The sequence below is a fragment of the Hemicordylus capensis genome, chromosome 3 (genome assembly GCF_027244095.1).
Source record: "Hemicordylus capensis ecotype Gifberg chromosome 3, rHemCap1.1.pri, whole genome shotgun sequence".
NCBI lineage: Eukaryota > Metazoa > Chordata > Lepidosauria > Squamata > Cordylidae > Hemicordylus > Hemicordylus capensis.
In genome coordinates this window covers 67,034,166-67,048,908 of record NC_069659.1, presented here as the reverse complement: position 1 = coordinate 67,048,908, position 14,743 = coordinate 67,034,166, and positions in this window count along the sequence as shown.

The window sequence follows — 14,743 nt, the reverse complement described above, 5'->3', positions numbered from 1 at the left end:
CCCAGCTTGAGAGGGTCTTAGAGGAAACTGGCTATCTTAATTCTTATCAGTCGGGTTTCAGGCCTTGGCATAGCACAGAGACAGCATTGCTTGCTCTGGTAGATGACCTTCTTAGGGACCTTGATGAGGGTAGTGTCCCTCTCCTGGTCCTTCTAGATCTCTCAGTGGCTTTTGACACTATTGATCATGCTATCCTCCTTGACCGCCTGTGTGGATTGGGTATCAGGGGCGCTGTCTTACAGTGGTTCCGTTCTTACCTTAGCAGGCACGTCCAGTCGGTATGCATTGAGGACAGATGCTCTGACCCATGTCCACTCCTTTATGGAGTTCCCCAGGGTTCAGTTCTTGCCCCTGTCCTCTTTAACATCTATATGGAGCTGCTGGGTCAGGTCATTCCCCAGTTTGGGGTGAGATTTCATCAATACGCTGATGATACCCAGCTGTATATTGCCATCCCAGACCATTCTGGAGATGCTGTTTCTGTGCTTACTCGATGCCTGGAAGCTGTTAAGGTCTGGATGAATCAAAATAAGCTCAGACTGAATCCCACCAAGACTAAACTACTCTTACTCAGCCCTCGTACAGGCCAACAGCTGGATGTGAACCTTGTTTTAGATGGTGTGGCGCTGCCCCCGAAGAAGCTTGTACATGACTTGGGGGGTCCTTTTGGATTCGCACCTCCTGCTTGAACAGCAGGTGGAGGCTGCAGCCAGAAGTGCCTTTGCCCAGTTCCATCTGATTCATCAATTACGCCCTTACCTTGATCGGCAAGCATTAATGACTGTGACCCATGCCCTTGTTATCTCCCGCCTAGATTATTGTAACGCCCTCTATCTAGGGTTACCTTTGAGGACGATCATAAAGCTACAATGGGTCCAGAATGCAGCGGCTCATTTACTTATGGGTGCCAGAAAATATGACAGGGTAACACCTCTCCTGCAGTCATTGCACTGGTTGCCTATTTGCTACCGAGTTCAATTTAAGGTCCTGGCTTTGACCTTCAAAGCCTTGAGGGGTTTGGCACCTGTTTACCTACAGACCCACCTCTCCCATCCAGTTACATCCCATCCAGTCAGATCTGGTCAGATGGCCCTTTTGTCGGTCCCCGATTTCCGAGAGGTTCGCAGAGCTAGAACCCGTGAAAGGGCCTTCTCGGTCTTCCGAAAGGGCCTTCCACTGCTCTGGAATTCCCTTCCCCTGCAGATTTGTTTAGCTCCTTCTTTGTCGATTTTTAAATCTTTATTGAAGACTTTTCTTTTTCGCCAGGCTTTTACCCTGTAGTTTATCTATTCCCCCCCCATTAGTTATTTTAGTTTTATTTAGAATGTAATTTTAATGCTGTTTGTTTTGCATGTTTTTGTACACCGCCCAGAGTCTTCGGAGTGGGCGGTATATCAAATGTTTCAAATAAATAAATAAATAAAACACTCCCCCTAAATTCAGTTAATTCTTGGGAACTGTATATGCAAAATGGTTTCAACCAAGATCATCCAATGGAGAAGAAAATAAGAGTAAAAAAAAAGCGCTAGTTCTGGCATACCAAAAGTAATATGTGTGCTATAAATACAAAGCCACATATCCACCAGTTCATGAAATTCATATCCAATCACAAACTAGAATACAAAAACCATAGTAAAATAATGAACAAAGATCAGCTAAACCTTTAGTAGTCCCACTCCTCTGTAATGAAAACCAAATAAACATACCAGAGAGATAAATGGAGGGAACTAAATTCAGCCTTGACTGACCTTTATAACCTACAACTGGGAGCAAAAAATGTCAGACAATGGCAATACAATATCCCCTCTATACATGTATCTAATCCTTCACAGTTTGCTTCCAATTGTTTGCATTCAGCTAAACTTCTCAGAGTGTTATTATTAAGTATAATAATTATTATTAATAATGATCAGGTATTCATAATGGGTAATAAAAGCTCATGGGGAAAGAGGAGGGAATAGTAAACTGAAACTAACAGAAGAAGCAGAGTACCCTTCAGCTGCTTGTCATTCTTATCCCTTTAAAACTATAATGTCTTGTGGTAAGGAAAAACTAATAATCCTGTTCCATATATTTGGATATGTTTGCATTGTTGTGACACTTTGTTTCTAAGAATTAAGTTTGCAAGGGTGTTCTCAATTCATCCCTAAATCCCCCCTTCTTAATACATTCTCATTATGTCTCTGAAAAAAGAAAAAAACAGGAAGATATATGTGACAGTTCCTTAGGTCTATCAAACCATTGGGTCCGCAATGCAACTTAATTCCTGATTAGCTTGTTACCCATATTGGACCTTGTTTAGAACTCCCTAAATATTAATATTTAAAATATAAAAGACAGTTAACACAGGGAATGCCTTGAGGGACCAAGTATTAAGGCTTGGTATTAAGTTATACTCCATGTTACAGCTACAAATGAAACTCAAAATAATCACATATAATTCAGTTTCTTTCATGCTGATACGTGTTAACTCCTTAGGTTAAGACTTTGAGTGCTGAGGTTATTTCAATATTAGACCCTGTATGAAGTTCCCTAAATAATGTTTGGTAGGAAAAGGAGAAAAAAAGGAGGAGAAGCAGTACAGAATTACATTGAAGAAAGTGCATTGAACACAGGAAATACATTGACAAACCAGTTAATGAGGTATAGTATATGCTTATACTCAAAGTTAAAACCCATAGATAGATAAATAAAACCTTGAATTAATCACATATATTGAAAAGTCAAAGAGAAGGAGAGATGCATCAGAGAAAAAAGTGGGAGTCAACATTTAGAATCTTTGAGGCTTTTAGAATCTAACCGCTCACCCAGCAAAGGGTTAATCTGAAATCTTAGAAACAGTGTCCAGAGACATTTTCTCATACAGGAGAGACCAAACAGTACCGGGACTGTAACCTTGAAATACCTAAGAAAAAGCTTCTGCGCAAAGAAATCTCTCCCATTGAAATCCTTCCACATAGACCTCACCGCAGCTGAAAGCCAAGTAGTTCTATTAACACACACATGCAAAGTAAACAGCTGAAGCAAGTAAACTTCCAAATAAAATTAAAACTTTCAGGTTTGTTCTATTATAAATCTTCATCACTCCAGCTCAGCCAAGTAGGAGGTATGGAATTCTTCAAAGTAAAGTGACAGTCCCAGCAAACTCCTTCCCAACACTTTCGTTTCTCTAGTCAGAGCTTGGGTAGATAGTTAATGACGAAAGGGTGATTATTCAGCCATAAAACCCTTTGTCAGCCGTGCAAACAGAAGGAACTGTAAATGGAACTTTTCAGAGCAGTCAAAGTCAAATCCTCCCAGAGAGCAGGTAAACAGAATTTGTCCAAGTAGGGCTTTGTAAGACAGACATGAACTGGTTAGATAAGTGGTTCTGCAAAAACAGTAAAATGAAAAAACCAAATCAAAAGAGAAGAAACAAGCCATTCTTCTATCCAAGCCTGTCTTCTTCTCCATTCCTCTTCTCCATTGCAAATACTGGTTTGCCGGAAAGTTCGAGGTGGGGGAGGGGGAGGTTCACGAAGAGATAGGGAGAAAAAACAACAACCCATACTAATCTCTAACGAATGCTGTGAGTAGTTTAAAGTTCAAGAATAAAATAAGAAATAAGTAATTGCTGGGATATCAGACATTTCAAAAAATTCTTCAAGAATAAACTGAAAGCTGTTAGCATTGGAATGCTGAGATCTCCAGCAAAGTAAAAATAGCAAAAAGTAAGCAAGAGCTTTCAGTAAAGAGATAGAAAAAAACAAATCTGCCAAACTCACAGCCGTGGACATCTCAGAGATTTATTAGTAAAGATTTTTTTTTTAAAAGAGCAGGTCGTCAGTGATTAGGCGGTGGAAAGCCTCTCTTCATTCGGTCCGATGATTGAAGGAAGGTCTCTCCAGATGTTCATCCAGGGTTTTCCAGACTTTTCAGGGTCTCAAGACCTCCTAGACTCCCACCTCTAGGAGGAGGACCAAGCCTCGCATACATACCGACCTCCCTCTGACCGATGGAAGGTGATAAGACCAAATGATTGATGAAAACCCTGACAGGTGGTTTAGTCAGGAATTTTCGTTCCCGACGCCATCTTGCTTCTCCCGCATTAGCATTTTAAGCAGCTGCATAACAATGCTGGCTCATCTTCAACTTATTATCCACTATTGTCCTTTTTGCATGTATTGCTGCCATTTCAGGTCTCCCTACTCCTATACTTGTGTGCTTTTTCTTACCTAAATTCAGGACTTTATATTTGCCTGTGTTGAACTTCACCTTTTTGGTTTTGACTCAATATTGAGCCAAAGTTCAGTGCCCTTCAGAAGTTAGCAGATATTTGAACCTGGGTTTTCCACATCTAAGTATCCAGTGCTTGATTCTGTACACTGTACTGCACTGATAGCTATTTCATCATGTTAATGAAAGCTCTGCATTTTACTCCATATATGTAGACATTTCATTAGCATGATGAAGCTAGCACTACTTTGAAACTACTTCTATCGGTATGTTGTTGTTGTTGTTGTTTAACACAAACCAACTTGAAAGAAAGCGGGAAATGTCTTTTTGAAAGACAAATGTTTCAAGGAAAGGAAAGGCAAATAATTAACCATGTAACCAATTATAACCTGGGGGAGTGGGCAGGGAGCTGCATCATCACCAAAGAGATGGGGAAAGGAAACTGGGCTTGAAGGAGACCAGTTCCCAGGGTATGTCTAAGACAAGTTTTTACAACTCTGGCCCTTCAGCTGTTTTTGAACTACAGCATCCATCATCCCCAGCCACAGTAGCCAACAGTCAGGGATGACATCTGCAGAACAGCTGAAGGTGGCAGCCCTGGTCTAAGGGCACATGAGACAGCCACTTTGCTAAAGGTATAAAGATCTGGACCTGGTCAGTGCTTGGGTAGGAGATGGCCTAGGAGGAACCCCATGCGTGCCATCTTGAATTTCATCATGGAAGAAAGGTAGGATGAAATGAGTACCTCAATAAATACCTCACTCCAGATTCTTTTTCCTAAACCTGGAAAGGATAATTGGGTGGGTAGGTGGGAGGGGAAATGGCCTGGTTTCCTCCTTTTAGTTGCAAGCTGGTTCCCTGGAAGCATGGAAGCAGCAGTGTAAATGTACAGACGTTGACCCCTACCTGACTGAGGTTAAGAGTCAGGGTTAGAACTACTCCCCCAATATTTTTCTCAAAGAAAGAGAGTGAGGCTATCCATGTGCATGTACAAAACTGGGCTAAGGGAGCCCATCCCGGTTTTGCACGAGGTGTGAATCTCTGGGATCGGGCTTGATCCTGGCAACTACATGGCGGCAAACCTGCCTAAGTAGCCTCCCTTCTAAATGAGGTTAAGAGAGCGAGCGCTCCCTTAATCCCATTTTTGTGCTCGTGTGTCAGCCAGCTGGCACACTCAGTGGGGAGGGGGAATCCCAATAATGCACCATGCACTTGCATGGTGCATTTTTGGAACTCTGGGTTGGGGTGACACACGGTGGCATTTCCCTGAACCCTGGCCCCCCGAGCTACTGGCAGGAGCTGGTGCTCATCTGGGCAGGCGATCCAACCGCCCAAGGAGAGACAGCTGTTCATCTGTGAGGAGGGTGAGTGTAACCCGCTCTCCCCACAGACTGCTCCGGAGCTCTTCTCACTGATTGTGAGAAGTGCTCCAGTATCTTCTATTTTGTCCTCCCCATCCCCATTTAGGATACTGTGCATGGGCATGGTTACCACACTTACTCAAACCCTTATACCACAAATATGTGCATCTCTGCTTTGAGACTACATGGGGGAATTACTCAGAACCAAATCTGCCAAGTATGAAATAACAAATGAATCACAGTCTACACTGGCAAGACTACACACACACACACACACACACACACACACACACACACACACACACACTTTATTTGTATAGAAAGCAGAGGTGCAATATGGTATCTGGCAACTTCGGTAATACAGGAGTGAAGGCAGCTCCTGGAGGGGAGGAGGGTTGGTTAGCCTAGTAATTGGCAGAGATGGAATGCAGGTAGAAATGGGGGTGGGGAGGGAAGAGAGGGAATAACAGCACAGTGTAGTGATTAGAGTGCTGAACTAGGATTTGAGAAACTTGAGTTCAAATCCCTATTCAGCCATGAAACTCACTGGGTGACTCTGGGCCAGTCACTTCTCTCTCAGATTAACTTACCTCACAGAGTTGTTGTGAGGATAAACATAACCATGTGCATTACTCTGGGCTCCTTAGAGGAAGAGTGAGATGTAAATGCATAGATAAATAAATACCTGTCATTTAATCTGCTGTTTCATGAGCAAATCTCTCTCTCTCTCTCTCTCCCTCTCTCTCTCTGAATCTCATTGAGAAGATCCAGTGGGTCCTAGTTGCAGATATGCTATCAAAGTAGCTGGCAAGAAAAGACACCAAGTTGGGGGCTAAGGCATTCTGTGTGCCAACAACCAGTCAGGGGTTCCAAGGCAGTCAGGTACAGGGATTAGCCTGTAGCAAGCCCACACAGGGAATGGCCCAATGAGAGAGGTTTCAGCTCAGAATTCCAGTCTAGGATTGGGACTCAGCAGTCCAGTGATTCAGCTCAAGGGAGAGGGGTATAAGTGCACAAATTGACGTTCAGTTGAGTGAGACTTCCAAGCAGTACAGAGCAGACCATGCTGCCATGGTCCCACATAGGAAACATAAACACACACACCCACACCTAAAAGCAAAGACTGTTTATAGGTTTTCTCTCACAGGGGCTGCAACGGCAGGAAAGATCAAGAACCAGAGGGGACCGTTGGGAATATCTATTGCAGAGGCAGTAGTGCATGGGTGGGGAGGCTGCTATTCAGATGGATCACCCAGACAAAATGGTACTGGTACCCCAAACTGAATACTGCCTTGGGACTTCTTTTGATTACATTCTAGGGAGAAGTTACTCAGTTTATCAGGGTTTGTCTTCTGTCCAAGACCCCTGTTTGCCCCAAAGGGGAGTTCAGCTTCATTAAGAATCCAAGGATTCCGAGGCAGGCACTTTTGCTTCTCCAGGCTGTTTGCATCATCTCAGGTTTGCACGACACGGCAGTTTTGGTTCAAATGGAGGTCAGCTTTTCTCCTGGCACTAAACACTTGTCCCAATGGTACCAGTACCATTTTTTCTTGCTCAGGTTCAAAACTACTAGGCAGATATGGAGGGGAGGCTGTCTGGTAAGAAAACCGCACTCTTAGAACCGATGGCCCAAATGCACAGAAATAAGGGTATGTCTCACTAGATGGATGAGAGTAGAAAAGAAATTGGACATGATGCAATGCTTCTGCACAAAAGGCTAATGCGATTTTAAATAGTATTAATAGAAGCATTAGGCAGTTCCAGGACTCGGGAAGGAAGTAGAAGTATAATTTATCCAACACCATAAGGGTACGTCAGAAGGACCATATTAATATTCTAAGTTTCAAGAAGGAGGTTGGCAAGGAATAAGGTAACAACTACAAGGGTGGCAAAGGTTTAAAATGCAAATTTTATGAGGTCAGGATGAAGAAGTTAACTGGGCACAATTAATTTGGAGAAATGAAGGCAGCTGCATCGACAATGCAAAAGCACGGATGAGTTTAACATTTGCTGCATGTTACCATGCTAGAGGGATATGTGGCCTGCATTGCAAGGTGCTTAATTGCTCCTCAATTGTCTGCTAACACATAGCTGATCCCCAGGATGCCAACATCAGATTATCAGGACCATCAGGGCTTTAGAAATTGTGATAGACTCCAGGCTGTCTGATCAGTACCCTAGAGCACCTTCCTTATGAGCCAAGGCTACAACACCTGGGGCTTTTTAGTTTAGTAACTTTTTAGTTTAGACAACTGAGGGAAAACATGATAGAGGTCTATAAAATCATGCATAGTGTAGAGAAAGTTGACAGAGAGAAATTTTTCTCCCTCTCACATAACGCTAGAACCAGGGGTCATCCCACGAAATTTAGGACCAACAAAAGGAAGCACTTTTTTTACACAACACATAATAAACCTATGCAATTCTTTGCCACAAAATGTGACAGCCATTCCAACAGCTTGAATGCCTTTAAGATGGGTTTAGATAAATCCATGGAGGACAGGTCTATCAATGGCTAGGACTCCTCCAGACACAGAGGCAAGATGCCTCTAAATATCAGTTGCAGGGGAGTAACAACAGGAAAGAGAGCACACCCTCAACTCTTGCCTGTGGGCTCCCCAGAAGCATCTGGTGGACCACTGTGTGAAACTGGATGCTGGACTAGATAGGCCATGGGCCTTATCCAGCAGGGCTTTTCTTATGTTTATCCCACTGTCCCAGATTGTTGAGGTACCTGATGCCTTTCTCATCCCTTACTGCCACATAGGAGCAGCAGATGGAGGCACGGCCAAAAAAGTGCTATTTGATAGTACTTGTTTAAAAGTACATTGGGAAAACAAGTGCAGAAGAAGTAATTACTCACACACTATTCAGATTTGGACAAAGTGAGAGTTGGTCTTGTGGTAGCAAGCATGAATTGTCCCATTTGCTAAGCAGGGTCTACCACAGTTTACATTTTAATAGGGAAGCACATATGAGTACCATAAGATATTCCCTTTAGTGGGTGGGGCTGCTTTGGAAAGAGCACCTGCATGCTTACATACAAAAGGTTCCAAGTTCCCTCCCTGGTATCTCCAGACAGGGCTGAGAGAGACTCCTGCCTGCAACCTTGGAGAAGCCGCTGCCAGTCTGGGTAGACAATGCTAGCTAGCTAGACCAATGGCCTGATTCATTATAAGGCAACTTCCTATGTTCCTAAATAGTGGGTTTAAACTACTGGAAGGTAGATTTCAGTTCCTGGGGGGAAATTCCAGCTATAATGCAAATTCATCAGATAAGCTGCCCTGAGCTGTTTGCATTCTTTCCTTCTTTGATGGTTCTGTCATAGATCTGTCAAGGATGCTTTGGGCATAGATATTCTTCCTTAAGGCAGGGAGTTCCTTATAGCTAATGAATGCCAAGATTATGTTATCTTGCCCAACTGCAAAATGCACCACTGGGATGGTGTAACTATGCAATTCTTGAAGGAATGGCATGCAAATACAGTTGCCACCAGCTCATCTGGTGGTGACTTAGAACCAGGTCTTCTCCATAGCTACCCTAAAGCTTTAAATATGCTCCCTGTTGGGGAAAGAGCCTCGCCATCTCTGGTAGCTTTAAAAAACAAACAAACCAAAAAACCCTCTTAAGGTGCACCAGTTTAACCAGATTTTTAGTTAAATTTTAAATTGTTTGTTTTACTCAATGTTCACTCTTAATTCATAATGAGGAACGTCTCACGATCAGTGAGAACCACTTTCGCCAGTTTTGCGGGCAGAGTTGGCTTAGCCCACTCTTCCCACAGACGAGCAGGGCGGGAGCCCTGGGCAGCTGGATCGGCCGCCCACATGACTGCCAGCTCCGTGATGGAGCCGGCAGGGGCTGGGGAGTTCAGAGGCCGTTTGGCCCCTGGAAGCTCCAGTATGACCTGCGTGAGCGTGCAGAGCATACTGGGGAGATCCCCGAGCCGGGAGGCTGAAAAGCAGCCTCCCGCCGGGGGTCTACTCGTGAGTAGCCATGGTGTGGAGCCGTGCTGCGGCTACTCACAATCCCCAAAACAAAACAAAAAAGCTCCGCAAACCCGGTTTAAGGGGCTGGCTACTTGAGTGGGTTACCCACTCAAGAACCACCAGGCTTGCAGCCAAGCCCGTTGGTTCACACGATTGTAGGAAATCGGGCTAGCAGAGGCTAGCCCGATTTTCTACAATCGTGTGAGTAGCCTCAATGTGTGAAATGGGGCACACTGTCATAAAAGTGTGTTTTAAATGGTGTTTGTTTTTGTGTTTTTTAAACTAGTTGTTAAGGATGTGCACGGAACCAGGTGGGGGTGGCTTGATGATTGGGGGGGTGTCTCACTTTAAGGGTGAGGACGGGTGAACTTATCCCCCTTCCACTTTTTCTCCACCAGCACTAGGTATTTTTAACATCCTATGGGGTGGCAGTGTACTTCCCTGCCTCCCCGTTTGCTCCTTGGCTGGAAGCAGCCGGAAGTAGCTTAAAAATACCAAGTGGCAGTGGAGGAAAATAGGAGGGAGGGGTAAGTGCACCCTCACCCACCCTTAAAGTGAGACACACCCACCCCGCCATCGAGGTATCCCCGCCTGGTTCCATGCCCATCCCTAAGAACTGGAGATTTGGCCTGAGGTATCATGGGTATGTGGATACTCAGCTCAAGCACAACTGCCTTTTCATCAGATGCAGGTGAGGCGGTGACTGTCCTGCATCAGTGTCCAGATGCAGTAATGGGCTGGATGAGTGTGAATAAGCTGAGACTCAATCCAGACAAGACAGAAGTACTGTTGGTTGGTGGTTCCTCTGCCCGGGTGAATGATGTTCAGCCTGTTCTAGATGGGGTTGCATTACCCCTGAAGGACCAGGTTCGCAGTTTGGGGATGTTCATTGATCCAGCACTGTCACTAGAGGCTCAAGTGGCCTCTGTGGCTCAGAGCACCTTTTATCAGTTTCAGCTGATACACTAACTGTGACCTTACCTGGATAGAGATAGCTTGGCCACAGTTACTCATGCTCTGGGTAATCTCTTACTTAAACTACTACTACTACTACCACTACTACTATGGATATTTATATACTGCCCTTCAACCAAAGTTCTCAAAGTGGTTTACATAGAAAAATATACAATACATAAATAAGATGGTCCCCTGTCCCCAAAGGGCTCACAATCTAAAAAGAAACAAAAGGTTGACACCAGCAACAACCACTGGAGGGATGCTGTGCTGGGGTTGGATAGGGCCAGTTGCTCTCCCCCTGCTAAATAAAGAGAACCACCACTTTACTGCAATGAGTTGTACATGGGATGGAAACTACAGCTGGTACAAAATAGGGCTGCAAGATTACTAACTGGGACGGGACATTTTGTTCCTATCATGCCAGTGCTTCGTCAGCTGCACTGGCTCCCAGTCCATTTCCAGGTCCAATTCAAAGTGCTGGTTTTAACCTTTAAAGCCCTAAATGTCTTGGGACCGGGTTATCTGAGAGAGTGCCCTGCTCCATTTGTCCCTACCTGGACCTTAAGATCGTCTTCAGAGGCCCTCCTCTTGGTGCCCCTGCCAAATGAGGTGAGGCAGGTGGCTACCAGGGAGAGGGCCTTCTCAGTGGTTGCACCCTGTTAATGGAATAGCATCCCCAGTGAGGTCCGCCTGGCTTCATCACTTTGTTCTTTTAGATGCCAGGTAAATACCATTTTTACCCAAGCCATTTAAATTTTGGTTTTCAGATCTGATCTGATGTTGCATTAATTTTAAATTGAGTTTTAATCTGCTTTGTATTGTATCTTCTTTTCTTCTTTTTTGTCAGTTATGATTTAATGTGTTGTGTGTTTTTATTTTATGTTTTAATCCTATTGTGAGCCACCCAGAGAACAATTTGTTATGGGGTGGCTAACAAATAAAGATGGTGATGATGATGATGATTGTTTAAAAGGCAAAAAGAAAAAAGAAAGACAGAAAAGAAAGAAGCCACAAAAAACAGGAATTTGACTGAGAAAGAGACTATAAATGGATAATTGTTATCCACTTCCAGTCACCAGTCAGTCAGAGCTGCCTGTTATTGGTTTTTATTTTATAATGACTAGCATCAATTGCTTAGGAATTCTTGGAATAATAAATATAAGAAAAATGTTGTTTATCAATTTTAAAAAGTGAATGATCTATGTCATTGATAAACAGTAAACACTTGGTTATTAGTTTTAAAACTTGTGTAGGTTTATAAGCTCCTGAGCTTCAAGTGACTCCACTCTACAGAAACACTCTACTGAAACAGCTGAGTATTGTAGTGCAGAGAAAAAGCTACACAGAATGCTATATTTAAAGAAGAAAGGTACCCATGTCTCTGAGATATACAGTAGCCAAAGCAAAGCTACAAACATGTGAATCTTTCTCACAAGGAGTCGGAATAGTGGTGGCAGTGCATGTATGATCAGAAAAACTTAAGAAAATAGAACCAATGGGATGCCTTACTCAAAATTTAGGTACAGTAATTTAATTTATTTCCTACCAAAGAAAATCTTATGAGTCCAGGTGACTTTTAGACTTTACAAAATATATATATATATATTCTTGTTTTTTAAAAGTTTCCTAAATTAAGAATGGATAACAGGATTGATTACAACTGCAAAGACCCATGGTCACTAGAAAGTAGTTCATGTACATTGCTTCACCACCAATGCATGCAATCAGTGGTTACACTATTCAATTCATTATATTCATTATTAAGTTATTACAGTGATTGATTCTGTAACCCCCCCCCCCTTTTTTTAAAAAAAACTTGAATCATTTTGTATGCCAGAATGGAAAAGCAGGTCTCTGGAGCTCTGTCTTGATGTGCCTGTCTGCAGTACAACTGCATTCCTTAATGAACGCTCAAGGCTCTATTTATAATTTTGGAATTGAGAAAAATGAATTTTGCTGCAATTTTCATTCACTAGAGAATACTCTTAATGTACACCCCCCTTCTGTTTATGGCTTATGCAAACAGTGTCTTCTTAACAATGCCCATTGCAGCTAATTTGCAACTACAGATCTAAAAAATATTGTCTTCTAAAGTTTTAATAGAGCCCCATGCAACTTAATTATCCATTATTGACAGTTTTTCTCCTGTGGTGATTAGCTGGAAGAAGCTAGTGAACTTTGAAATACCAAAATCTCAGTTGGATGGATGATTTGTTATTTAACAGGAGATTGGGATAGAAGGGAACTGGGGCACTCCCCAGACTCCTCTCTGTTCAACTTGTTTTCTCTATAGCACGGTATTCCTTTGCATTGCAAAGTCTCATTTAAAGTTTTGTTGGTTAGTTCTCTCTAACTAGTACAGTTCCCTTTAAAGTTCATTAAGATAGGGATGATGAATGAATCCATCCACTCATGAAGGCACTCTTCATGTTTTGAGGAAGCTTTCTCTCCAGGTTAATGGGTTTCCTGATGTTGCTAAAATCCATATTGGATATTTTGCAAGGCTGCTGATTCTCCCCCACCCTTCAGTTCTTGCTGCATACTGATGTGGATTCTAGTGAGTCCATGAAAGACCAAAGCAACTGAATCAACACTCATTCCCAAAAGAAAAAGGTGAGTGGGAAACTAATGTGGAGTCAAACCAGCCAGGGACAATTTGGGACATCATGATTCTCCCTCCAGCCAATCTGACACAGATATAGATTGTAGATTACTGGCATCTCAAAACAGTTAAGACCTTGTGAGATTAGAAAACAGCAGAGAAGAACAGGACTCCTCTGGGATATTAATAGAATACAAGCTGAGATTGTGACAGTCTAAATCTTACACACAGCCATTTATGTTTTGGAAGTAATTTGATACAAAAATCTCTTGGCACCTTGGAGAAATATTCAGTACCTTGGACTAGTATTTAGCACAAATACAGTATTTGGTATTTAGCACAGTATACAGCACTAGAACAAAATACATACAAAGAAGTAGAGGTAAAAGTAAAGTGTGCCGTCGAGTCAGTGTTGACACCTGGCAACCACAGAGTCCTGTGGTTGTCTTCAGTAGAATACAGGAAGGGTTTACCATTGCGATCTCCCACGCAGTATGAGATGATTCCTTTCAGCATCTTCCTATATCGCTGCTGCCTGATACAGGTGTTTCTCATAGTCGGGGAAACATACCAGCAGGGATTCGAACCATAATAAAAATCAGCTTCTTTGCCTAAGCTTGCTCTGTACTATACTACAATATTTATTGTCTGTGCTCATAAAACTACACCTGCACTGTAGTTTTGCAGGAAATAGGTCAGACATGCATTTAATACATGCACACTCTATTTTCCATATATTCTAGCAGCTTCACTCGATACAGATTCCTCACCAACACGGCCATCTTTTTTCTTTTTCTTAACTTCTGGGACTCCAATAACTTTAACAGTTGACACTACAAGCTAGGATTCAACAAGAAAAATGTTTTCTACCATGCCAGGAAAGGCTGAATCAGTTGAAGTTCTGGTTGTCACATCACTGCTGTAAAAACTAAAATCTGGCCCCATCCTAGGCTCATAAAAGATAGATTTGGATCCACTGAGCCAAGTAGGTACACAGCAGGATTCATAATTCTCATGTAGGAAAACTGCACCATTTTACAGATACCTGCACTATCCATTTTCCTGCAGTTCTGGATATGTGCTAGTGCAACAAATTGTTAGTGACGATTGCTAGGCTGGGCATGAATGTTATTGAACAAGAATGTTATTGAAAAAACGTGAATAGGATTGAGTGGCATACATCCTGTAGAGCAGGCCTGCTCAACTTTGGCCCCCAGCTGTTTTTGGATTACAGCTCTCATAAGCCCCAGCAACAGTGGCCAATAGCCAGGGATTCTGAGAGTTGTAGGCCAACATCTGCAGGAGGGCCAACGTTGAGCAGGCCTGCTGTAGAAGCTCTGGTCACTGAATGCCATGAAAACGGCTAACTCCTCTGGTTTGCTCTCTACAAATCTCTGGGTTGCTTAAACCAATATATATTTAGACAGGGCTAGTGCAGTAACTTCTACAGAATTATAGAATGTTGGACTTGGGAAGGGAACTTGGAGGTCTCCCTCCCAGGCCAACCCCCTGCTCAGTTCAGGAAACTGCTACAGCTTCTCCGACAGATGGTTGTCCAGTCTTTATTTGAAAACCATGCCAATTGTGCACACTGGTAGGATTTCTGATGACCAGGCCAT